The sequence below is a fragment of the Chrysemys picta genome, unplaced genomic scaffold, assembly GCF_011386835.1.
Source record: "Chrysemys picta bellii isolate R12L10 unplaced genomic scaffold, ASM1138683v2 scaf152, whole genome shotgun sequence".
In the NCBI taxonomy this organism is placed as follows: Eukaryota; Metazoa; Chordata; order Testudines; family Emydidae; genus Chrysemys; species Chrysemys picta.
Genome location: NW_027052859.1, coordinates 76,686 through 102,010, shown reverse-complemented (window position 1 = coordinate 102,010; position 25,325 = coordinate 76,686). Strand labels below are relative to the sequence as shown.

Genomic DNA, 25,325 nt, shown 5'->3' with positions numbered 1-25,325 from the left:
TAGTGTTTTCCATGCCTAGAATTCAGCTGGCACCAGATGGATCAGACTGAGCAGCTGCCAAAACCTCTTGGAGGCTCTTACTTTCTAAACAGGGACGTCTGTTTTCTAGTAAAATCAGTAAAAGGAAAGGAGACAACTCGAAAGAGGCTCCTGCTCTCACTCAAATACGTGAATCCTAATACTCTCTCAGTCCTCAAGAGAAACCTCGAGAAGGAGACTTGCTGAAGCAAAGCCACAGGGGTCTCTGAGGTTTCCCTGGCCATGCGCCCCTGTACTGCCTCGCTGATGGCAGCATCTCTCTCTGAGGTTACCACCTCCCTAACACCTTTGACCAATATGCTGAGGTCCTGCAAAAGACCTTTGTGATATCACTGCCACCAATCAAACCCTTAAGTGCTAATGTCCTGCTGCTGGCCTGACACTTTGAAGGTTTGAGCTACTCTCTGTGGATCACCCCACTCAATGCCTGTACATTCTAGGAAGCAAGCCGGCTAGACGGTAAAACATCAGAGGCTTCTCCCAATGCTACACTCAGTGTTTCCAAAATTAGGGGACTTTATGGCCAGAAGAGACTTTTAGAGCATCTCATCTAACCCCTTGCATACCATAGGCTTGCTGTATAGTACAATAGTTACTTTTTGGGCACACAGATTCCAGAAAGGCATCTAGCCTTCCTTCAATGACATCAAGAGATGGAGAATCCACCACTTTCCCTTTTAGTGAGTGCCAGGGGGCTCCATTTCCCCTTCCACTACCTCCCCATTTACAGTGAGCCAGAGCAGTACCTGCAGCAGGGAGCGGGAGTTGCTGATGGCCTCAGAGGCACAGCCCCTGCAGTGTCTCAGGAATCTGGCGCAAGTGCCGGACGATGCGGAGCTGGTGCATCACTTTTGGCCGTGACGTCCTCCTGCTGCAAGAGAACGAGAACCTGTCAGAGACTCAAACACCACGAGGAATCAGCGGGAATTAAGGGCACCTGGAACCAGCACTACTTCCACCCATCACCTGCCCACCACTGAGGGATAAATTCACCTCCTGAACCCCAGAATGGAGTCTTCTTGTCCTTTCTAGTAACCTCCAGTGCCACCCCCCTCCTTGAAGGATGAGCTCCTGCTATCTCCCCCTCAGTGCCCTTGACAGCTGTTCCACCTCCAAACCACAGCTCAAGTTATTAGTACCTTTGGACACAGACTGGCTAACCTAGTGAGGAGGGCTTTAAACTAGGTTCGACGGGGACAGGTGAGCAAAGCCCACAGGTAAGTGGGGAACATGGAGACCGGGGAGATGGGTCAAAAACGAGAGGGAGTGTGGGCTATATTGTCAGAGGGAAAGGAGGGTCAGGACAAAACTGGGAGGAAAGATCAAACCAGTATCTTAGATGCCTATATACAAATGCGAGAAGTATGGGAAATAAGCAGGAAGAACTGGAAGTGCTAATAAATAAATACAACTATGACATTGTTGGCATCACTGAAACTTGGTGGGATAATACACATGATTGGAATGTTGGTGTGGATGGGTACAGCTTGCTCAGGAAGGATAGACAGGGGAAAAAGGGAGGAGGTGTTGCCTTGTATATTAAAAATGTACACACTTGGACTGAGGTAGAGATGGACATAGGAGACGGAAGTGTTGAGAGTCTCTGGGTTAGGCTAAAAGGGGTAAAAAACAAGGGAGATGTCATGCTAGGAGTCTACTACAGGCCACCTAACCAGGTGGAAGAGGTGGATGAGGCTTTTTTTAAGCAACTAACAAAATCATCCAAAGCCCAAGATTTGGTGGTGATGGGGGACTTCAACTATCCGGCTATATGTTGGGAAAATAACACAGCGGGGCACAGACTATCCAACAAATTCCTGGACTGCATTGGAGACAACTTTTTATTTCAGAAGGTTGAAAAAGCTACTAGGGGGGAAGCTGTTCTAGACTTGATTTTAACAAATAGGGAGGAACTCGTTGAGAATTTGAAAGTAGAAGGCAGCCTGGGTGAAAGTGATCATGAAATCATAGAGTTTGCAATTCTAAGGAAGGGTAGAAGGGAGAACAGCAAAATAGAGACAATGGATTTCAGGAAGGCAGATTTTGGTAAGCTCAGAGAGCTGATAGGTAAGGTCCCATGGGAATCAAGACTGAGGGGAAAAACAACTGAGGAGAGTTGGCAGTTTTTCAAAGGGACACTATTAAGGGCCCAAAAGCAAGCTATTCCGCTGGTTAGGAAAGATAGAAAATGTGGCAAAAGACCACCTTGGCTTAACCATGAGATCTTGCATGATCTAAAAAATAAAAAGGAGTCATATAAAAAATGGAAACTGGGACAGATTACAAAGGATGAATATAGGCAAACAACACAGGAATGCAGGGGCAAGATTAGAAAGGCAAAGGCACAAAATGAGCTCAAACTAGCTACGGGAATAAAGGGAAACAAGAAGTCTTTTTATCAATACATTAGAAGCAAGAGGAAGACCAAAGACAGGGTAGGCCCACTGCTTAGTGAAGAGGGAGAAACAGTAACAGGAAACTTGGAAATGGCGGAGATGCTTAATGACTTCTTTGTTTCGGTCTTCACCGAGAAGTCTGAAGGAATGCCTAACATAGTGAATGCTAATGGGAAGGGGGTAGGTTTAGCAGATAAAATAAAAAAAGAACAAGTTAAAAATCACTTAGAAAAGTTAGATGCCTGCAAGTCACCCGGGCCTGATGAAATGCATCCTAGAATACTCAAGGAGCTAATAGAGGAGGTATCTGAGCCTCTAGCTATTATCTTTGGAAAATCATGGGAGACGGGAGAGATTCCAGAAGACTGGAAAAGGGCAAATATAGTGCCCATCTATAAAAAGGGAAATAAAAACAACCCAGGAAACTACAGACCCCAGTGAGTTTAACTTCTGTGCCAGGGAAGATAATGGAGCAAGTAATTAAGGAAATCATCTGCAAACACTTGGAAGGTGGTAAGGTGATAGGGAACAGCCAGCATGGATTTGTGAAGAACAAATCATGTCAAACCAATCTGATAGCTTTCTTTGATAGGATAACGAGCCTTGTGGATAAGGGTGAGGCTGTGGATGTGGTATACCTAGACTTTAGTAAGGCATTTGATACGGTCTCGCATGATATTCTTATTGATAAACTAGGCAAATACAATTTAGATGGGGCTACTATAAGGTGGGTGCATAACTGGCTGGATAACCGTACTCAGAGAGTTGTTATTAATAGTTCCCAATCCTGCTGGAAAGCCATAACGAGTGGGGTATCGCAGGGGTCTGTTTTGGGACCGGCGCTGTTCAATATCTTCATCAACGACTTAGATATTGGCATAGAAAGTACGCTTATTAAGTTTGCGGATGATACCAAACTGGGAGGGATTGCAACTGCTTTGGAGGACAGGGTGACAGATAATTCAAAATGATCTGGACACATTGGAGAAATGGTCTGAGTTAAACAGGATGAAGTTTAACAAAGACAAATGCAAAGTGCTCCACTTAGGAAGGAACAATCAGTTTCACACATACAGAATGGGAAGAGACTGTCTAGGAAGGAGTACGACAGAAAGGGATCTAGGGGTTATAGTGGACCACAAGCTAAATATGAGTCAACAGTGTGATGCTGTTGCAAAAAAAGCAAACCTGATTCTGGGATGTATTAACAGGTGTGTTGTGAGCAAGACACGAGAAGTCATTCTTCCGCTCTACTCTGCTCTGGTTAGGCCTCAGCTGGAGTATTGTGTCCAGTTCTGGGCACCGCATTTTAAAAAAGATGTGGAGAAATTGGAAAGGGTCCAGAGAAGAGCAACAAGAATGATTAAAGGTCTTGAGAACATGACCTATGAAGGAAGGCTGAAAGAATTGGCTTTGTTTAGTTTGGAAAAGAGAAGACTGAGAGGAGACATGATAGCAGTTTTCAGGTATTTAAAAGGGTGTCATAAGGAGGAGGGAGAAAACTTGTTCACCTTAGCCTCTAAGGATAGAACCAGAAGCAATGGGTTTAAAGTGCAGCAAGGGAGGTCTAGGTTGGACATTAGGAAAAAGTTCCTAACTGTCAGGGTGGTTAAACACTGGAATAAATTGCCGAGGGAGGTTGTGGAATCTCCATCTCTTGAGATATTTAAGAGTAGGTTAGATAAATGTCTATCAGGGATGGTATTTGGTCTCATAGACTCATAGACTTTAAGGTCAGAAGGGACCATTATGATCATCTGGTCTGACCCCCTGCATGCTGCAGGCCACAAGACCCTTCCCTGGACTGTGCCGTTGAAGTCCCCAATCCTGTGTTTTAGTGACTTCAATCGGCAGGGACCCTCCTGCTAGTGATCCCTGCCCCATGCTGCGGAGGAAGGAGAAAAACCTCCAGCGGCTCAGCCAATCTACCCTGGAGGAAAATTCCTTCCCGACCCCAAATATGGCGATCAGTAATACCCCGAGCATGTAGGCAAGAGTCTCTAGCCTGACCCTTGTTTGCCATTATGCTATTTACGTACCATTGCTTGGTTTTCCTCGGCTACTATGTTTTACCATTAAACCATTCCCTCCATAAACTTATCCAACTTAATCTTAAAACCAGACAGGTCCGTTGCCCCCACCGTTTCCCTCGGAAGGCCGTTCCAATATTTCACCCCTCTGACGGTCAGAAACCTTCGTCTGATTTCAAGCCTGAAGTTCCCCACGGCCAGTTTATATCCATTGGTTCTCGTGTCCACATTAGTACTCAGCTGAAATAATTCCTCTCCCTCCCTTGTATTTATCCCTCTGATATATTTAAAGATAGCAATCATATCCCCCCTCAGCCTTCGTTTTGTCAGACTAAACAACCCGAGCTCCTCTAATCTCTTTTCATACGACAGGTTTTCTAGCAGGGGGGGCAGGAGGGATTCTAGCAGCAGTGAAGTGGGTTGCGGGGAAGTTGAGATCTTGCCCCAAGTCATCCCAGACACTAATGCTAAGATACAGGATGGCAGCATCTAGTGTCAGTGGAGTCCAAACACTATTTCAACCCCACAGTTTTCGATGAACTTTCCACAAGGGGAGGTGATGAGCACCCCCAGCAACACACACACACACACCACTCCTGGTGGTGGGAGGGGAACAGGAGAAAGGACAAAAGAAGTAAGAGATGAAGAGAAAGGAAGGAGGGATGGAGGAAAAGGTAAAACAAAAAGGACAAACCCTAATGTCCCCAGTGATTCTACGGCACAAAATCCAAGGGATGGAATAAAATTCTGCCATCTTAAACTACTGTTTTCCATGCCTAGAATTCAGCTGGCACCACGTGGATCAGACTGAGCAGCTGCCAAAACCTCTCCGAGGCTCTTACCTTCTAAACAGGGACGTCTGTTTTCTAGTAAAATCAGTAAAAGGAAAGGAGAAAACTCGAAAGAGGCTCCTGCACGCACTCACGTACGTGAACCCTAATACTCTCTCAGTCCTCAAAGAAAGACCTCGAGAAGGAGACTTGCTGAAGCAAAGCCACAGGGTCTCTGAGGTTTCCCTGGCCCTGTGCTCCTGTCCTGCCAGGCTGATGTCAGCATCTCTCTCTGAGGTCACCACCTCCCTAACACATTTGACCAATAAGCTGACATCCTGCAAAAGGCCTTTGTGATGTCACTGCCACACCCAACCAAACCCTCAAGTGCTAATGTCCTGCTGCTGGCCTGACACTTTGAAGGTTTGAGGTTGTCATAACTATAAAGGGAAGGGTAACAGCTGTCCTGTGTACAGTACTATAAAATCCTCCTGGCCAGAGACTCCAAAATCCTTTTCCCTCTAAAGGGTTAAGAAGCTCAGGTAACCTGGCTGGCATCTGACCTAAAGGACCAATAAGGGGACAAGATACTTTCAAATCTTGGGGAGGGGAAGGCTTTTGTTTGTGTTCTTTGTTTGTGTGGGTGTTCGCCCTCGGGACTGAGAGGGACCAGACATCAATCCAGGTTCTCCACATCTTTCTAAACAAGTCTCTCCTATTTCAAACAAGGCGTGTTAGTTTTCCTTTGTTTTCTCAACTTGTAAATGTATCTTTTCCTAGAGTGTTTATCTTTGTTTGCTGTACTTTGAACCTAAGACTAGAGGGGAGTCCTCTGAGCTCTTTAAGTTTGATTACCCTGTAAGGTTAATTTCCATACTGATTTTACAGAGATGATTTTTACCTTTTTCTTTAATTAAAAGCCTTATTTTTAAGAACCTGATTGATTTTTCCTTGTTTTAAGATCCAAGGAGTTTGGATCTTGATTCACCAGGAGTTGGTGGGAGGAAGGAGGGGAATGGTTAATTTCTCCTTCTTTTAGATCCAAGGGGGTTGGATCTGTATTCACCAGAAGTTGGTGGGAGGAAGGAGGGGGGATGGTTAATTTCTCCTTGTTTTAAGATCCAAGGGGTTTGGATCTGTATTCACCAGGGAATTGGTGAAAGGTTTCTCAAGGCTACCCAGGGAAGGAAATTAGCCTTGGGATGGTGGTTAAGCTTAGACGTTTTCATGCAGGCCCCTACATTTGTACCCTAAACTTCAAAGTGGGGATACAGCCTTGACACAGGTACTCTCTGTGGATCACCCCACTCAATGCGTCTTCATTCTAGGAAGCAAGCCAGCTAGACAGTAAAACATCAGACGCTGCTCCCAATACTACACTCAGTGTTTCCAAAATTAGTAGACTTTATGGCCACAAGAGACCTTTACAGCATCTCATCTAAGCCCCTGCATATCATAGGCCTCCTGTATAGTACAATAGTTACTTTTTGGGCACACACATTCCAGAAAGGCATCTAGTCTTCATTCAATGACATCAAGAGATGGAGAATCCACCACTTTCCCTTTTAGTGAGTGCCAGGGGGCTCCATTTCCCCTTCCACTAGCTCCCCATTTACAGGGAGACAGAGCAGTACCTGCAGCAGGGAGCGGGAGTTGCTGAAGGCCTCAGAGGCGCAGCCCCTGCAGTGTCTCAGGCACCTGGCGCAAGTGGCGGATGATGCGGGTGCATCACTTTGGCCGTGACGTCCTCCTCCTGCAAAGGAACGAAAACCTGTCAGAGACTCAAACGCCCCGAGGAATCAGGGGGAATTAAGGGCACCTGGAACCAGCAGTATTTAAACTGACTACCTGCCCACCACTGAGGGATGAATTCACCTCCTGAACCCCAGAATGGAGTCTTCTTGTCCTTTCTAGTAACCTCCAGTGCCAACCCACCACCTTGTAGGGTGAGCTCCTGCTACCTCCCCCTCAGTACCCTTGACAGCTGTTCTACCTCCAAACCACAGCTCAACTTATCAGAACCCTCTTCTCCACCCCAACCCAGGTTGCGCAGGGAGGCGGCCCTAGCAGGGGGGGCAGGAGGGATTCTGCCAGCAGTGAAGTGGGTTGCGGGGAAGTTGAGATCTTGCCCCAAGTTGTCCCAGACACTAATGCTAAGCTACAGGATGGCAGCATCTAGTGTCAGTGGAGTCCAAGCACTATTTGAACCCGACAGTTTTGGATCAATTTCACACAAGGGGAGGTGAAGAGCACCCCCAGCAACACACACACCACTCCTGTAGGTGGGAGGGGAACAAGAGAAAGGACAAAAGAAGTAAGAGATGAAGAGAAAGGAAGGAGGGATGGAGGAAAAGGTAAAATGAAAAGGACAAACCCTAGTGTCCCCAGTGATTCTACGGGACAAAATTCCAGGGAGGGAATAAAATTCTGCCACCTTAAACTACTGTTTTCCATGCCGAGAATTCAGCTGGCACCAGATGGATCAGACTGAGCAGGTTCCAAAACCTCTTGGAGGCTCTTACCTTCTAATTTTCAAGTAAAATCAGTAAAAGGAAAGGAGAAAACTCGAAAGAGGCTCCTGCTCGCACTCACATACGTCAACCCTAACACTCTCTCAGTCCTCAAAAAGAAACTTCGAGAAGGAGACTTGCTGAAGCAAAGCCACAGGGGTCTCTGAGGTTTCCCTGGTCGTAAGCCCCTGTCCTCCCTGGCTGAAGACAGCATCTCTCTCTGAGGTCACCACCTCCCTAACACCTTTGACCAGTAGGCTGAGGTCCTTGAAAAAGCCTTTGTGATATCACTGCCACACCCAACCAAACCCTAAAGTGCTCATGTCCTGCTGCTGGCCTGACACTTTGAAGGTTTGAGCTACGCTCTGTGGATCACACCACAAAATTCGTCTTCATTCTAGGAAGCAAGCTAGCTAGACAGTAAAACATCAGAGGCTGCTCCCAATACTACACTCAGTGTTTCCAAAGGTAGGAGACTTTCTGGCCAGAAGAGACCTTTACAGCATCTCATCTAACCCCCTCCATATCTTAGGCTTCCAGTATAGTACAATAGTTACTTTTTGGGCACACACGTTCCAGAAAGGCATCTAGTCTTCAATCAATGACATCAAGAGATGGAGAATCCACCACTTTCCCTTTTAGTGAGTGCCAGGGGGCTCCATTTCCCCTTCCACTACCTCCCCATTTACAGTGAGCCAGAGCAGTACCTGCAGCAGGGAGAGGGAGTTGCTAAGGCCTCAGAGGAACAGCCCCTGAAGTGTCTCAGGCACATGGCGTAAGTGCCGGATGATGCGGAGCTGGTGCATCCCTTTGGCCGAGACGTCCTCCTCCTGCAAGGGAACGAGAACCTGTCAGAGACTCAAATGCCCCGAGGAATCAGCGGGAATTAAGGGCACCTGGAACCAGCACTACTTCCACCCATCACCTGCCCACCACTGAGGGATAAATTCACCTCCTGAACCCCAGAATGGAGTCTTCTTGTCCTTTCTAGTAACCTCCAGTGCCAACCCCCCTCCTTCTAGGGTGAGCTCCTGCTTCCTCCCACTCAGTGTTCTTGACAGCTGTTCCACCTCCAAACCAAACCTTAAGTTATCAGAACCCTCTTCTCCACCCCCAACCAGGTTGGGCATGGAGGCGGCTCTAGCGGGGGGGCAAGAGGGATTCTGCCAGAAGTGAAGTGGGTTGAGGGGAGGTTGAGATCTTGCCCCAAGTCATCCCAGACACTAATGCTAAGCCACAGGATGGCAGCATCTTGTGTCAGTGGAGTCCAAGCACTATTTCAACCCCACAGTTTTAGAGGAACTTCCCACAGGGAGAGGTGAAGAGAACCACCAGCAATACACACACAGACACACACACACACCACTCCTGGTGGTGGGAGGGGAACAAGAGAAAGGACAAAAGAAGTAAGAGATGAAGAGAAAGGAAGGAGGGATGGAGGAAAAGGTAAAATGAAAAGGACAAACGCTAATATCCCTAGTGATTCTACGGGATAAAATCCCAGGGACGGAATAAAATTCTGCCACCTTGAACTAGTGTTTTCCATGCCTAGAATTCAGCTGGCACCAGATGGATCAGACTGTGGAGGTTGCAAAACCTATTGGAGGCTCTTACCTTCTCAACAGGGAAGTCTGTTTTCATAGAATCATAAAATCATACAATATCAGAGTTGGAACGGACCTCAAGAGGTCATCTAGTCCAACCCCCTGCTCAGAGAAGGACCAATTCCCAGCTAAATCATCCCAGCCAGGGCTTTGTCAAGCCGGGCCTTAAAAACCTCCAAGGAAGGAGACTCCATTTTTTCCCCCCATCTTATATGGAACCAATCACCAGAGACCCCAACCATCAAAAAATCACCAAATGTGCTTTGTTGCTTCTAACTGATTTCTAGTAAAATCAGTAAAAGGAAAGGAGAAAACTGGAGAGAGGCTCCTGCTCGCACTCACATACGTGAACCCTAATACTCTCTCAGTCCTCAAAGAGAGACCTCGAGAAGGAGACTTGCTGAAGCAAAGCCACAGGAGTCTCTGAGGTTTCCCTGGCCCTGCCCCCCTGTCCTGCCTGGCTCATGTCAGCATCTCTCTCTGAGGTCACCACCTTCCTAACACCTTTGACCAGTACGCTGAGGTCCTTGAAAAAGCCTTTGTGATATCACTGCCACACCCAACCAAACCCTAAAGTGCTCATGTCCTGCTGTTGGCCTGACACTTTGAAGGTTTGAGCTACTCTCTGTGGATCACCCCACTCAATGCGTCTTCATTCTAGGAAGCAAGCCGGCTAGACAGTAAAAGATCAGAGGCTGCTCCCAATGCTACACTCAGTGTTTCCAAAATTACTACACTTTCTGGCCACAAGAGACCTTTAGAGCATCTCATCTAACCCCCTCCATATCATAGGCTTCCAGTATAGTATAATAGTTACTTTTTGGGCACACACATTCCAGAGAGGCATCTAGTCTTCATGAAATGACATCAAGAGATGGAGAATCCACCACTTTCCATTTTAGTGAGTGCCAGGTTGCTCCATTTCCCCTTCCACTAGCTCCCCATTTACAGTGAGCCAGAACAGTACCTGCAGCAGGGAGCAGGAGTTGCTGAAGGCCTCAGAGGCACAGCCCCTGCAGCGTCACAGGCACCTGGCGCAAGTGCCGGATGATGCGGAGCTGGTGCATCACTTTGGCCGTGACGTCCTCCTGCTGCAAGGGAACGAGAACCTGTCAGAGACTCAAACGCCCAGAGGTATCAGGGGGAATTAAGGCCACCTGGAAGCAGCAGTATTTCCACCCAGCACCTGCCCACCACTGAGGGATGAATTCTCCTCCTCAACACCAGAATGGAGTCTTCTTCTCCTTTCCGGTAACCTCCAGTGCCAACCCCCATCCTTGTAGGATTAGCATCTGCTACCTCCCCCTCAGTGCCCTTGACAGCTGTTCCACCTCCAAACCACAGCTCAAGTTATCAAAACCCTCTTCTCCACCCCCACCCAGGTTGGGCAGGGAGGTGGCTGTAGCAGGGGGGGCAGGAGGGATTCTGGCAGCAGTGAAGTGGGTTGCGGGGAGGTTGAGATCTTGCTCCAAGTCATCCCAGACACTAATGCTAAGCCACAGGATGGCAGCATCTAGTGTCAGTGGAGTCGAAGCACTATTTCAACCTCACAGTATTGGATCAACTTTCCACAAGGGGAGGTGAAGAGCACCCCCAGCAACACACACACACCCCACTCCTGGTGCTGGGAGGGGAACAGGAGAAAGGACAAAAGAAGTAAGAGTTGAAGAGAAAGGAAGGAGGGATGGAGGAAAAGGTAAAACAAAAAGGACAAAACCTAATGTCCCCAGTGATTCCACGGGACAAAATCCCAGGGAGGGAATAAAATTCTGCCACCTTGAGCTAGTGTTTTCCATGCCTAGAATTCAGCTGGCACCAGGTGGATCGGACTGAAAAGGTTACAAACCTCTCCGAGGCTCTTACCTTCTTAACAGGGACGTCTGTTTTCTAGTAAAATCAGTAAAGAGAAAGGAGAAATCTCGAAAGAGGCTCCTGCTCGTACTCACATACGTCAGCCCTAATACTCTCTCAGTCCTCAAAGAGAGACCTCGAGAAGGAGACTTGCTGAAGCAAAGCCACAGGTGTCTCTGAGGTTTCCCTGGCCCTCTGCTCCTGTCATGCCTGGCTGATGTCAGCATCTCTCTCTGAGGTCACCACCTCCCTAACAACTTTGACCAATAGGCTGAGCTCCTGCAAATGTCCTTTGTGATGTCACTGTCACACCCAACCATCCCCTGAAGTGCTAATGTCCTGCTGCTGGCCTGACACTATGAAGGTTTGAGCTACTCTCTGGGGATCACCCCACTCCATGCGTCTTCATTCTACGAAGCAAGCCGGCCAAACAGTAAAACATCAGAGGCTGCTCCCAATGCTACACTCAGTGTTTCCAAAATTAGTAGACTTGATGGGCAGAAGAGACCTTTAGAGCATCTAATCTAAGCCCCTGCATATCATAGGCTTCCTGTATAGTACAATAGTTACTTTTTGGGCACACACATTCCAGAAAGGCATCTTGTCTTGATTAAATGACATCAAGAGATGGAGAATCCACCACTTTCCCTTTTAGTGAGTGCCAGGGGGCTCCATTTCCCCTTCCACTAGCTCGCCATTTACAGGGAGCCAGAGCAGTACCTGCAGCAGGGAGTGGGAGTTGCTAAGGCCTCAGAGGAACAGCCCCTGCAGTGTCTCAGGCACCTGGCACAAGTGCCGGATGATGCGGAGCTGGTGCATCACTTTGGCTGTGGGGGGGGGGGAGGCTTTTGTTTGTGTTCTTTGTTTTGGTTGTGCGTTCGCTCTCGGGACTGAGGGAGACCAGACATCAATCCAGGTTCTCCACATCTTTCTAAACAAGTCTCTCCTATTTCTAACTTCTAAGTAAATAGCCAGGCAAGGCGTGTTAGTTTTCCTTTGTTTTCTCAACATGTAAATGTACCTTTTACTAGAGTGTTTATCTTTGTTTGCTGTACTTTGAACCTAAAACTAGAGGGGAGTCCTCTGAGCTCTTTAAGTTTGATTACCCTGTATGGTTATTTCCATACTGATTTTACAGAGATGATTTTTACCTTTTTCTTTAATTAAAAACCTTCTTTTTAAGAACCTGATCGATTTTTTCCTTGTTTTAGATCCAAGGGGGTTGGATCTGTATTCACCAGGAGTTGGTGGGAGAAAGAAGTGGGAATGGTTAATTTCTCCTTGTTTTAAGATCCAAGGGGTTTGGATCTGTATTCACCAGGGAATTGGTGAAGGTCTCTCAAGGCTACCCAGGGAAGGAAATTAGCCTTGGGATGGTTGCAGCGGACCAGAGCTAAGCTGGTAGTTAAGCTTAGAAGTTTTCATGCAGGCCCCTACATTTGTACCCTAAAGTTCAAAGTGGGGATACAGCCTTGACATGGTGGTAGCGGTGGGATCATTTTAAACCCAAAGCCAGTGAGATTTTTTTTTCTTTCTAGCTGCTTGAAAAGCAGAGCTGGAGATAGATGCATATCTTCTCTCTCCTTGCCTGAAGGCAGAGGTGTTAAGTTTTTTTAACAAGGTCCTTTGTTAAGAGAAGTGTTCAAATGAGCAAACGACAGGGTAAAAGGAATTTACAAGCTGAATTGGTTTTTTTTTCTTTTTACATCCTCGGGAGTAGCTAGTTAGAAAGTCTCTCTTAACTCAGCAGCAGCCAGAGCTGAGAGCTTCCCAGTTTCAGTCAACTGCAGAGGGGGTGACCCAGCACAAGAAAACAGGAAAATGACTACCAAAGAAGTAGCTAAAAAAATAGAACTGGCCAAACTAAAAGCAGAAGAAAATGAAAGAAAACATCAGAGACTGCTTCAATTAACAAAACTCAAGACACAGCAGAGAAAAAGAGAAGAAAAAGCCAAAGAGGAGGCCCACAAGAGAGAGATGAAGTTGAAAGAAAAAGAAATGGAGCTGAAAAAAAAAAGAGATGGAGGAGAGAGAAAAAGAAAGGAAGCATGAACTGGAAGTAGCAAAGGCTAAGCAAGCTTTCACCCCCATCCCTGTTCCTGAGCCGTCCACCAGGGCCCCGGCTGTGTTACCAGAGACCCAGACAAAGGTGGTGGAACCGGATCCCCTGCCAACGACTGCAACAGCCGTAGTGAATCCAATCCCAGAGACCCAGCCAAAGCCAGTCCCAGAACCGGAACTGGCAACGCAACCAGCACCAGGACCATTGCCAGCACTGAGTCCAGCGCTTGCAAACCCGTCTACAACTCCAACGCCAGAGGGCACCAGCGAGCCTGACCTGGCGGAAGCAGCAGATAACCCTACCCAAGAGGCTCAGCCAGAGCCTGAGATACCACATAGTGCACCAGTGGACAGCGGATCACAGTCAATGGAAACAGCCCCAGCACCTGCATCACTTCCAGAGGGACCAAGCCCCAGTCCACAATCCAAGGAGGAACTGATGTCTCCAGCATCAAGGAAACAGTTCCAGGCCGAGCAGGAAGCAGATAACAGCCTTCAGAAAGTTTGGGCGGCGGCGTGGAGCACCCCACCGCCTCTCAGCTCTTCTAACCGATCCCGGTTTGTTATAGAACAAGGACTTTTATACAAGGAGACTCTTTCTGGTGGGCACCAGAAAAACTGGCATCCTCAAAGACAGTTGGTAGTTCCCACTAAGTATCGGGTAAAGCTCTTGAGCTTAGCCCACGATCATCCCAGTGGCCATTCTGGGGTGAACAGAACCAAGGACCGGTTGAGGAAGTCCTTCCACTGGGAGGGAATGGGCAAGGACGTTGCTAATTATGTCCAGTCTTGTGAGGTGTACCAACGAGTGGAAAAGCCCCAAGACCAGGTTAAAGCCCCTCTCCAGCCACTACCCATAATTAAGGTCCCATTTCAGCACGTAGCTGTGAATATTCTGGGTCCTTTTCCCAAAAAGACACCCAAAGGAAAGCAGTACGTACTGACTTTCATGGATTTTGTTACCCGATGGCCGGAAGCAGTACCCTTAAGCAACACCAGGGCTAAAAGTGTGTGCCAGGCATTAACAGACATTTTTGCCGGGGTAGATTGGCCCTCCAACATCCTTGCAGATTCGGGAACTAATTTCCTGGCAGGGACCATGAAAAACCTGTGGGAAGCTCATGGGGTGAATCACTTGGTTGCCACCCCTTACCACCATAAAACCAATGGCCTGGTGGAGAGGTTTAATAAAACTTTGGGGGCCATAATATGTAAATTCATAAATGAACACTCCAATAATTGGGACCTAGTGTTGCAGCAGTTGCTTTTCGCCTACAGGGCTGTACCACATCCCAGTTTAGGGTTTTCACCATTTGAACTTGTGTATGGCCGCGAGGTTAAGGGGCCATTACAGTTGGTGAAACAGCAATGGGAGGGGCTTACGCCTTCTCCAGGAACTAACATTCTAAACTTTGTAAGCAACCTACAAAGCACCCTCCGACACTCTTTAGCCCTTGCTAAAGAAAACCTAAAAAATGCTCAGAAAGAGTAAAAAGGCCTGGTATGATAAACATTCCAGAGAACGGTCCTTCAAAGTAGGAAACCAAGTCATGGTCTTAAAGGCGCTCCAGGCCCATAAAATGGAAGCGTCGTGGAAAGGACCATTCGCGGTCCAGGAGCGCCTAGGAGCTGTTAATTATCTCATAGCCTCCCCCACCTCCAACATAAAGCCCAAGGTATACCATGTTAATTCTCTTAAGCCCTTTTATTCCAAAAAATTAAACGTTTGCCAGTTTACAGCCCAGAAAACAAATAACGCAAAGTGGCCAAAAGGTGTCTATTACGAAGAAAAAAAGGATGGTGGCGTAGAAGAGGTGAACCTCTCCACGACCCTTGGACGTCTGCAGCGACAGCAGATCAAGGAGCTGTGCACAAGCTTTGCACCAATTTTCTCAGCCACTCCAAAACGGACCGAACGGGCATACCACTCCATTAACACAGGTAATGCTCACCCAATTAGAACCCCACCCTACCGGGAGTCACCTCATGACAAAACTGCTATACAAAGGGAGATCCAGGACATACTACTGATGGGTATAATCCGGCCCTCTAATAGGTGGTGGGAGGGGAACAGGAGAAAGGACAAAAGAAGTAAGAGATGAAGAGAAAGGAAGGAGGGATGGAGGAAAAGGTAAAACAAAAAGGACAAACCCTAATGTCCCCAGTGATTCTACGGGACAAAATCCCAGGGAGGGAATAAAATTCTGACACATTAAACTAGTGTTTTCCATGCCTAGAATTCAGCTGGCACCAGATGGATCAGACTGAGCAGGTTCCAAAACCTCTTGGAGGCTCTTACCTTCTCAACAGGGACGTCTGTTTTCTAGTAAAATCAGTAAAAGGAAAGGAAAAAACTCGAAAGAGGCTCCTGCTCGCACTCAAATACGTGAACCCTAATACTCTCTCAGTCCTCAAAGAGAGACTTGGAGAAGGAGCGGCGAACAGCAGAGGCTAAGAGCGGGAGTTTGACTGGGAGTTCGCTTGGGGAGAGCTCACTGAGGCTTACATCTGCAGGTTTCTCTGAGTAGTTCCTGCAACAGTTGAGGAAGTTCTTAAGAAGATGGTGATGTGGAAGGTGAGCGATCAGAGATGACCTTGAGCGGATCACTGCAGACTATGTGGCTCTGGGAAGAAGGATAAAGGAGTTTGAGGCGCAAGTGGTGTTCTCGTCCATCCTCCCTGTGCAAGGAAAAGGCCGGGGTAGAGACCGTCGAATCGTGGAAGTCAACGAATGGCTACACAGGTGGTGTTGGAGAGAAGGCTTTGGATTCTTCAACCATGGGATGGTGTTCCAAGAAGGAGGAGTGCTAGGCAGAGACGGGCTCCACCTAACGAAGAGAGAGAAGAGCATCTTCGCCAGCAGGCTGGCTAACCTAGTGAGGAGGGCTTTAAACTAGGTTCACCGGGGGAAGGAGACCAAAGCCCTGAGGTAAGTGGGGAAATGGGATCCTGGGAGGAAGCACAAGCAGGAGAGCGCAAGGGGGGAGGACTCCTGTCTCATGCTGAGAAAGAGGGACGATCGATGAGTTATCTTAAGTGCCTATACACAAATGCAAGAAGCCTGGGAAACAAGCTGGGAGAACTGGAAGTCCTGGCACAGTCAGGGAACTATGATGTGATTGGAATAACAGAGACTTGGTGGGATAACTCACGTGACTGGAGTACTGTCATGGATGGATATAAACTGTTCAGGAAGGACAGGCAGGGCAGAAAAGGTGGGGGAGTTGCATTGTATGTAAGAGAGGAGTATGACTGCTCAGAGGTCCGGTATGAAACTGTAGAAAAACCTGAGAGTCTCTGGATAAAGTTGAAAAGTGTGAGCAACAAGGGGGATGTCGTGGTTGGAGTCTGGTATAGACCACCAGACCAGGGGGATGAGGTGGACGAGGCTTTCTTCTGGCAACTAGCAGAAGTTGCTAGATCGCAGGCCCTGGTTCTCATGGGAGACTTTAATCACCCTGATATCTGCTAGGAGAGCAATACAGCGGTGAACAGACAATCCAGGAAGTTTTTGGAACGTGTAGGGCACAATTTCCTGGTGCAAGTGCTGGAGGAACCAACTAGGGGCTGAGCTTTTCTTGACCTGCTGCTCACAAACAGGGAAGAATTAGTAGGGGAAGCAAAAGTGGATGGGAACCTGGGAGGCAGTGACCATGAGATGGTCGAGTTCAGGATCCTGACACAAGGAAGAAAGGAGAGCAGCAGAATACGGACCCTGGACTTCAGAAAAGCAGACTTTGACTTCCTCAGGGAACAGATGGGCAGGATCCCCTGGGAGAATAACATGAAGGGCAAAGGGGTCCAGGAGAGCTGGCTGTATTTTAAAGAATCCTTATTGCGGTTGCAGGAACAAACCATCCCGATGTGTAGAAAGAATAGTAAATATGGGAGGCGACCAGCTTGGCTAAACAGTGAAATCCTTGCTGATCTTAAACGCAAAAAAGAAGCTTACAAGAAGTGGAAGATTGGAGAAATGACCAGGGAGGAGTATAAAAATATTGCTCAGGCATGCAGGAGTGAAATCAGGAAGGCCAAATCACACTTGGAGTTGCAGCTAGCAAGAGATGTTAAGAGTAACAAGAAGGGTTTCTTCAGGTATGTTAGCAACAAGAAGAAAGTCAAGGAAAGTGTGGGCCCCTTACTGAATGAGGGAGGCAACCTAGTGACCGAGGATGTGGAAAAAGCTAATGTACTCAATGCTTTTTTTGCCTCTGTCTTCACGAACAAGGTCAGCTCCCAGACTGCTGCACTGGGCAGCACAATATGGGGAGAAGGTGACCAGCCCTCTGTGGAGAAAGAAGTGGTTCGGGACTATTTAGAAAAACTGGACGTGCACAACTCCATGGGGCTGGATGCGCTGCATCCGAGGGTGCTAAAGGAGTTGGCGGATGAGATTGAACAGCCATTAGCCATTATTTTTGAAAACTCATGGCGATCGAGGGAGGTCCCGGATGACTGGAAAAAGGCTAATGTAGTGCCCATCTTTAAAAAAGGGAAGGAGGAGGATCCGGGGAACTACAGGCCAGTCAGCCTCACCTCAGTCCCTGGAAAAATCATGGAGCAGGTCCTCAAGGAATCAATGATGAAACACTTAGAGGAGAGGAAAGTGATCAGGAACAGTCAGCATGGATTCACCAAGGGGAAGTCGTGCCTGACTAACCTAATTGCCTTCTATGATGAGATAACTGGCTCTGTGGATGAGGGGAAAGCAGTGGATGTGTTATTCCTTAACTTTAGCAAAGCTTTTGATATGCTCTCCCACAGTATTCTTGCCACCAAGTTAAAGAAGTATGGGCTGGATGAATGGACTGTAAGGTGGATAGAAAGCTGGCTGGATCGTCGGGCTCAACGGGTAGTGATCAATGGCTCCATGTCTAGTCGGCAGCCGGTTTCAAGCGGAGTAGTGCCCCAAGGGTCGGTCCTGGGGCCGGTTTTGTTTAATATCTTTATTAATGATCTGGAGGATGGTGTGGACTGCACTCTCAGCAAGTTTGCAGATGACACTAAACTAGGAGGCGTGGTAGATACGCTAGAGGGTAGGGATCGGATACAGAGGGACCTAGACAAATTAGAGGATTGGGCCAAAAAAAACCTGATGAAGTTCAACAAGGACAAGTGCAGAGTCCTGCACTTAGGACGGAAGAATCCCATGCACTGCTACAGACTAGGGACCGAATGGCTAGGTAGCAGTTCTGCAGAAAAGGACCTAGGGGTCACAGTGGACGAGAAGCTGGATATGAGTCAACAGTGTGCTCTTGTTGCCAAGAAGGCTAACGGCATTTTGGGCTGTATAAGTAGGGGCATTGCCAGCAGATCGAGGAACGTGATCGTTCCCCTTTATTCGACATTGGTGAGGCCTCATCTAGAATACTGTGTCCAGTTTTGGGCCTGTGGAAGCAGAGAAAGAGCTGACAGGAAGGGGATGCAATGAATGACAGTTCGTTAGCAAGAGTTAGGCTAACTGTAACCCTAATAACGCGAGATTTGTAGAAGCGAGGAATGTGTGAGGCGGGTGAGAAAGAACTGTGTAAGAAGTCATTATGACCTGGTATAGATAAGGTGTAGAAGACCTTGTGTAGATAAGGTATAGAAAATATTGTATGTTGGCAAGAGTCAAAACAAGTGAAGAAATGAGATATCAAGATGGCCTATGTATAAACAAAACGCAGCTGTCCCTCGTTATTTCTGTAATGAAAGGTATAAATGCTTGCTGTAATTAGTTACCTGGGAGAGACGTGCTTAGCTCTCTCCCTCTGGGCAATTGTGAGAGTTAATAAAGCATCTGACTTGCTGTACCTAAACAAATAGTGAGAACTCTGTTTTTCTCCGACAGGCCCCACACTACAAGAAGGATGTGGAAAAATTGGAAAGAGTCCAGCAGAGAGCAACAAAAATGATTAGGGGTCTGGAGCACATGACTTTTGAGGAGAGGCTGAGGGAACTGGGATTGTTTAGTCTCCAGAAGAGAAGAATGAGGGGGGATTTGATAGCAGCCTTCAACTACGTGAAGGGGGGTTCCAAAGAGGATGGAGCTCGGTTGTTCTCAGTGGTGGCAGATGACAGAACAAGGAGCAATGGTCTCAAGTTGCAGTGGGGGAGGTCCAGGTTGGATATTAGGAAACACTATTTCACTAGGAGGGTGGTGAAGCACTGGAATGCGTTACCTAGGGAGGTGGTGGAGTCTCCTTCCTTGGAGGTTTTTAAGGCCCGGCTTGACAAAGCCCTGGCTGGGATGATTTAGTTGGGAATTGGTCCTGCTTTGAGGAGGGGGTTGGACTAGATGTCCTCTTGAGGTCCCTTCCAACCCTGATATTCTATGATTCTATGATTCTATGAAAGCCACAGGGGTGTCTGAGGTTTCCCTGGCCCTAAGCCCCTGTCCTGCCTGGCTGATGTCAGCATCTCTCTCGGAGGTCACCACCTCCCTAACACCTTTGACCAATAGGCTGAGGTCCTGAAAAGGCCTTTGTGATGTCACTACTACACCCACCCATTCCCGGAAGTGCTAATGTCCTGCTGCTGGCCTGACACTTTGAAGGTTTGAGCTACTCTGTGTGGATCACCCCACTCAATGCGTCTTCATTCTAGGAAGAAATCCGGCTAGACACTAAAACATCAGGGGCTGCTCCCAATGCTACACTCAGTGTTTCCAAAATTAGGAGACTTTATGGCCACAAGAGACCTTTAGAGCATCTCATCTAACCCCCTGCATATCATAGGCTTCCTGTAGAGCACAACAGTTACTTTCTTAGAAAACACATTCCAGAAAGGCATCTAGTCTTCCTTCAATGACATCAAGAGATGGAGAATCCACCACTTTCCCTTTTAGTGAGTGCCAGGGGGCTCCATTTCCCCTTCCACTAGCTCCCCATTTACAGTGAGCCAGAGCAGTACCTGCAGCAGGGAGCGGGAGTTGCTGATGGCCTCAGAGGCACAGCCCCTGCAGTGTCTCAGGAATCTGGCGCAAGTGCCGGATGATGCGGAGCTGGTGCATCACTTTTGGCCGTGACGTCCTCCTGCTGCAAGGGAACGAGAACCTGTCAGAGACTCAAACGCCCCGAGGAATCAGCGGGAATTAAGGGCACCTGGAACCAGCACTACTTCCACCCATCACCTGCCCACCACTGAGGGATAAATTCACATTCTGAACCCCAGAATGGAGTCTTCTTGTCCTTTCTAGTAACCTCCAGTGCCAACGCCCCTACTTGAAGGATGAGCTCCTGCTATCTCCCCCTCAGTGCCCTTGACAGCTGTTCCACCTCCAAACCACAGCTCAAGTTATTAGTACCTTTGGACACAGACTGGCGAACCTAGTGAGGAGGGCTTTAAACTAGGTTCGAACGGGACAGGTGAGCAAAGCCCACAGGTAAGTGGGGAACATGGAGACCGGGGAGATGGGTCAAAAACGAGAGGGAGTGTGGGCTATATTGTCAGAGGGAAAGGAGGGTCAGGACAAAACTGGGAGGAAACATCAAACCAGTATCTTAGATGCCTATATACAAATGCGAGAAGTATGGGGAATAAGCAGGAAGAACTGGAAGTGCTAATAAATAAACACAACTATGACATTGTTGGCATCACTGAAACTTGGTGGGATAATACACATGATTGGAATGTTGGTGTGGATGGGTACAGCTTGCTCAGGAAGGATAGACAGGGGAAAAAGGGAGGAGGTGTTGCCTTGTATATTAAAAATGTACACACTTGGACTGAGGTAGAGATGGACATAGGAGACGGAAGTGTTGAGAGTCTCTGGGTTAGGCTAAAAGGGGTAAAAAACAAGGGAGATGTCATGCTAGGAGTCTACTACAGGCCACCTAACCAGGTGGAAGAGGTGGATGAGGCTTTTTTTAAGCAACTAACAAAATCATCCAAAGCCCAAGATTTGGTGGTGATGGGGGACTTCAACTATCCGGCTATATGTTGGGAAAATAACACAGCGGGGCACAGACTATCCAACAAATTCCTGGACTGCATTGGAGACAACTTTTTATTTCAGAAGGTTGAAAAAGCTACTGGGGGGAAGCTGTTCTAGACTTGATTTTAACAAATAGGGAGGAACTCGTTGAGAATTTGAAAGTAGAAGGCAGCCTGGGTGAAAGTGATCATGAAATCATAGAGTTTGCAATTCTAAGGAAGGGTAGAAGGGAGAACAGCAAAATAGAGACAATGGATTTCAGGAAGGCAGATTTTGGTAAGCTCAGAGAGCTGATAGGTAAGGTCCCATGGGAATCAAGACTGAGGGGAAAAACAACTGAGGAGAGTTGGCAGTTTTTCAAAGGGACACTATTAAGGGCCCAAAAGCAAGCTATTCCGCTGGTTAGGAAAGATAGAAACTGTGGCAAAAGACCACCTTGGCTTAACCATGAGATCTTGCATGATCTAAAAAATAAAAAGGAGTCATATAAAAAATGGAAACTGGGACAGATTACAAAGGATGAATATAGGCAAACAACACAGGAATGCAGGGGCAAGATTAGAAAGGCAAAGGCACAAAATGAGCTCAAACTAGCTACGGGAATAAAGGGAAACAAGAAGACTTTTTATCAATACATTAGAAGCAAGAGGAAGACCAAAGACAGGGTAGGCCCACTGCTTAGTGAAGAGGGAGAAACAGTAACAGGAAACTTGGAAATGGCGGAGATGCTTAATGACTTCTTTGTTTCGGTCTTCACCGAGAAGTCTGAAGGAATGCCTAACATAGTGAATGCTAATGGGAAGGGGGTAGGTTTAGCAGATAAAATAAAAAAAGAACAAGTTAAAAATCACTTAGAAAAGTTAGATGCCTGCAAGTCACCCGGGCCTGATGAAATGCATCCTAGAATACTCAAGGAGCTAATAGAGGAGGTATCTGAGCCTCTAGCTATTATCTTTGGAAAATCATGGGAGACGGGAGAGATTCCAGAAGACTGGAAAAGGGCAAATATAGTGCCCATCTATAAAAAGGGAAATAAAAACAACCCAGGAAACTACAGACCCCAGTGAGTTTAACTTCTGTGCCAGGGAAGATAATGGAGCAAGTAATTAAGGAAATCATCTGCAAACACTTGGAAGGTGGTAAGGTGATAGGGAACAGCCAGCATGGATTTGTGAAGAACAAATCATGTCAAACCAATCTGATAGCTTTCTTTGATAGGATAACGAGCCTTGTGGATAAGGGTGAGGCTGTGGATGTGGTATACCTAGACTTTAGTAAGGCATTTGATACGGTCTCGCATGATATTCTTATTGATAAACTAGGCAAATACAATTTAGATGGGGCTACTATAAGGTGGGTGCATAACTGGCTGGATAACCGTACTCAGAGAGTTGTTATTAATAGTTCCCAATCCTGCTGGAAAGCCATAACGAGTGGGGTATCGCAGGGGTCTGTTTTGGGACCGGCGCTGTTCAATATCTTCATCAACGACTTAGATATTGGCATAGAAAGTACGCTTATTAAGTTTGCGGATGATACCAAACTGGGAGGGATTGCAACTGCTTTGGAGGACAGGGTCATAATTCAAAATGATCTGGACAAATTGGAGAAATGGTCTGAGTTAAACAGGATGAAGTTTAACAAAGACAAATGCAAAGTGCTCCACTTAGGAAGGAACAATCAGTTTCACACATACAGAATGGGAAGAGACTGTCTAGGAAGGAGTACGGCAGAAAGGGATCTAGGGGTTATAGTGGACCACAAGCTAAATATGAGTCAACAGTGTGATGCTGTTGCAAAAAAAGCAAACCTGATTCTGGGATGTATTAACAGGTGTGTTGTGAGCAAGACACGAGAAGTCATTCTTCCGCTCTACTCTGCTCTGGTTAGGCCTCAGCTGGAGTATTGTGTCCAGTTCTGGGCACCGCATTTTAAAAAAGATGTGGAGAAATTGGAAAGGGTCCAGAGAAGAGCAACAAGAATGATTAAAGGTCTTGAGAACATGACCTATGAAGGAAGGCTGAAAGAATTGGCTTTGTTTAGTTTGGAAAAGAGAAGACTGAGAGGAGACATGATAGCAGTTTTCAGGTATTTAAAAGGGTGTCATAAGGAGGAGGGAGAAAACTTGTTCACCTTAGCCTCTAAGGATAGAACCAGAAGCAATGGGTATAAAGTGCAGCAAGGGAGGTCTAGGTTGGACATTAGGAAAAAGTTCCTAACTGTCAGGGTGGTTAAACACTGGAATAAATTGCCGAGGGAGGTTGTGGAATCTCCATCTCTTGAGATATTTAAGAGTAGGTTAGATAAATGTCTATCAGGGATGGTCTAGATGGTATTTGGTCCTGCCACGCGGGCAGGGGACTGGACTCGATGACCTCTCGAGGTCCCTTCCAGTCCGATAATCTATGAATGTATGAAAAAAACACTGTTCTCCACCCCCACCCAGGTTGGCCAGGGAGGCGGCTCTAGCAGGGGGGGCAGGAGGGATTCTGGCAGCAGTGAAGTGGGTTGCGGGGAAGTTGAGATCTTGACCCAAGTCATCCCAGAAACTAATGCTAAGCCACAGGATGGCAGCATCTAGTGTTAGTGGAGTCCAAACACTATTTCAACCCCACAGTTTTCGAGGAACAGGAGAAAGGACAAAAGAAGTAAGAGATGAAGAGAAAGGAAGGAGGGATGGAGGAAAAGGTAAAACAAAAAGGACAAACCCTAATGTCCCCAGTGATTCTACGGCACAAAATCCAAGGGATGGAATAAAATTCTGCCATCTTAAACTACTGTTTTCCATGCCTAGAATTCAGCTGGCACCACGTGGATCAGACTGAGCAGCTGCCAAAACCTCTCCGAGGCTCTTACCTTCTAAACAGGGACGTCTGTTTTCTAGTAAAATCAGTAAAAGGAAAGGAGAAAACTCGAAAGAGGCTCCTGCACGCACTCACGTACATGAACCCTAATACTCTCTCAGTCCTCAAAGAAAGACCCCGAGAAGGAGACTTGCTGAAGCAAAGCCACAGGGTCTCTGAGGTTTCCCTGGCCCTGTGCTCCTGTCCTGCCAGGCTGATGTCAGCATCTCTCTCTGAGGTCACCACCTCCCTAACACATTTGACCAATAAGCTGACATCCTGCAAAAGGCCTTTGTGATGTCACTGCCACACCCAACCAAACCCTGAAGTGCTAATGTCCTGCTGCTGGCCTGACACCTTGAAGGTTTGAGGTTGTCATAACTATAAAGGGAAGGGTAACAGCTGTCCTGTGTACAGTACTATAAAATCCTCCTGGCCAGAGACTCCAAAATCCTTTTCCCTGTAAAGGGTTAAGAAGCTCAGGTAACCTGGCTGGCATCTGACCTAAAGGACCAATAAGGGGACAAGATACTTTCAAATCTTGGGGAGGGGAAGGCTTTTGTTTGTGTTCTTTGTTTGTGTGGGTGTTCGCCCTCGGGACTGAGAGGGACCAGACATCAATCCAGGTTCTCCACATCTTTCTAAACAAGTCTCTCCTATTTCAAACAAGGCGTGTTAGTTTTCCTTTGTTTTCTCAACTTGTAAATGTACCTTTTCCTAGAGTGTTTATCTTTGTTTGCTGTACTTTGAACCTAAGACTAGAGGGGAGTCCTCTGAGCTCTTTAAGTTTGATTACCCTGTAAGGTTAATTTCCATACTGATTTTACAGAGATGATTTTTACCTTTTTCTTTAATTAAAAGCCTTATTTTTAAGAACCTGATTGATTTTTCCTTGTTTTAAGATCCAAGGAGTTTGGATCTTGATTCACCAGGAGTTGGTGGGAGGAAGGAGGGGAATGGTTAATTTCTCCTTCTTTTAGATCCAAGGGGGTTGGATCTGTATTCACCAGAAGTTGGTGGGAGGAAGGAGGGGGGACGGTTTATTTCTCCTTGTTTTAAGATCCAAGGGGTTTGGATCTGTATTCACCAGGGAATTGCTGAAAGGTTTCTCAAGGCTACCCAGGGGAGGAAATTAGCCTTGGGATGGTGGTTAAGCTTACAAGTTTTCATGCAGGCCCCTACATTTGTACCCTAAACTTCAAAGTGGGGATACAGCCTTGACACAGGTACTCTCTGTGGATCACCCCACTCAATGGGTCTTCATTCTAGGAAGCAAGCCGGCTAGACAGTAAAACATCACAGG

At 47.1% G+C, this 25,325-nt stretch overlaps 1 long non-coding RNA gene across 1 annotated transcript; it reads right to left on the bottom strand.

The window, feature by feature from the left end:
- Positions 1 to 6,868: 6,868 nt before the first annotated feature.
- On the bottom strand, positions 6,869 to 20,279 carry LOC135978172 (uncharacterized). The gene is made up of 3 exons (XR_010595594.1): positions 20,156 to 20,279; positions 8,453 to 8,575; positions 6,869 to 6,988 (listed from the first exon to the last, which is right to left on the bottom strand). It is a non-coding gene; the product is annotated as an uncharacterized LOC135978172 (long non-coding RNA).
- Positions 20,280 to 25,325: the final 5,046 nt, after the last annotated feature.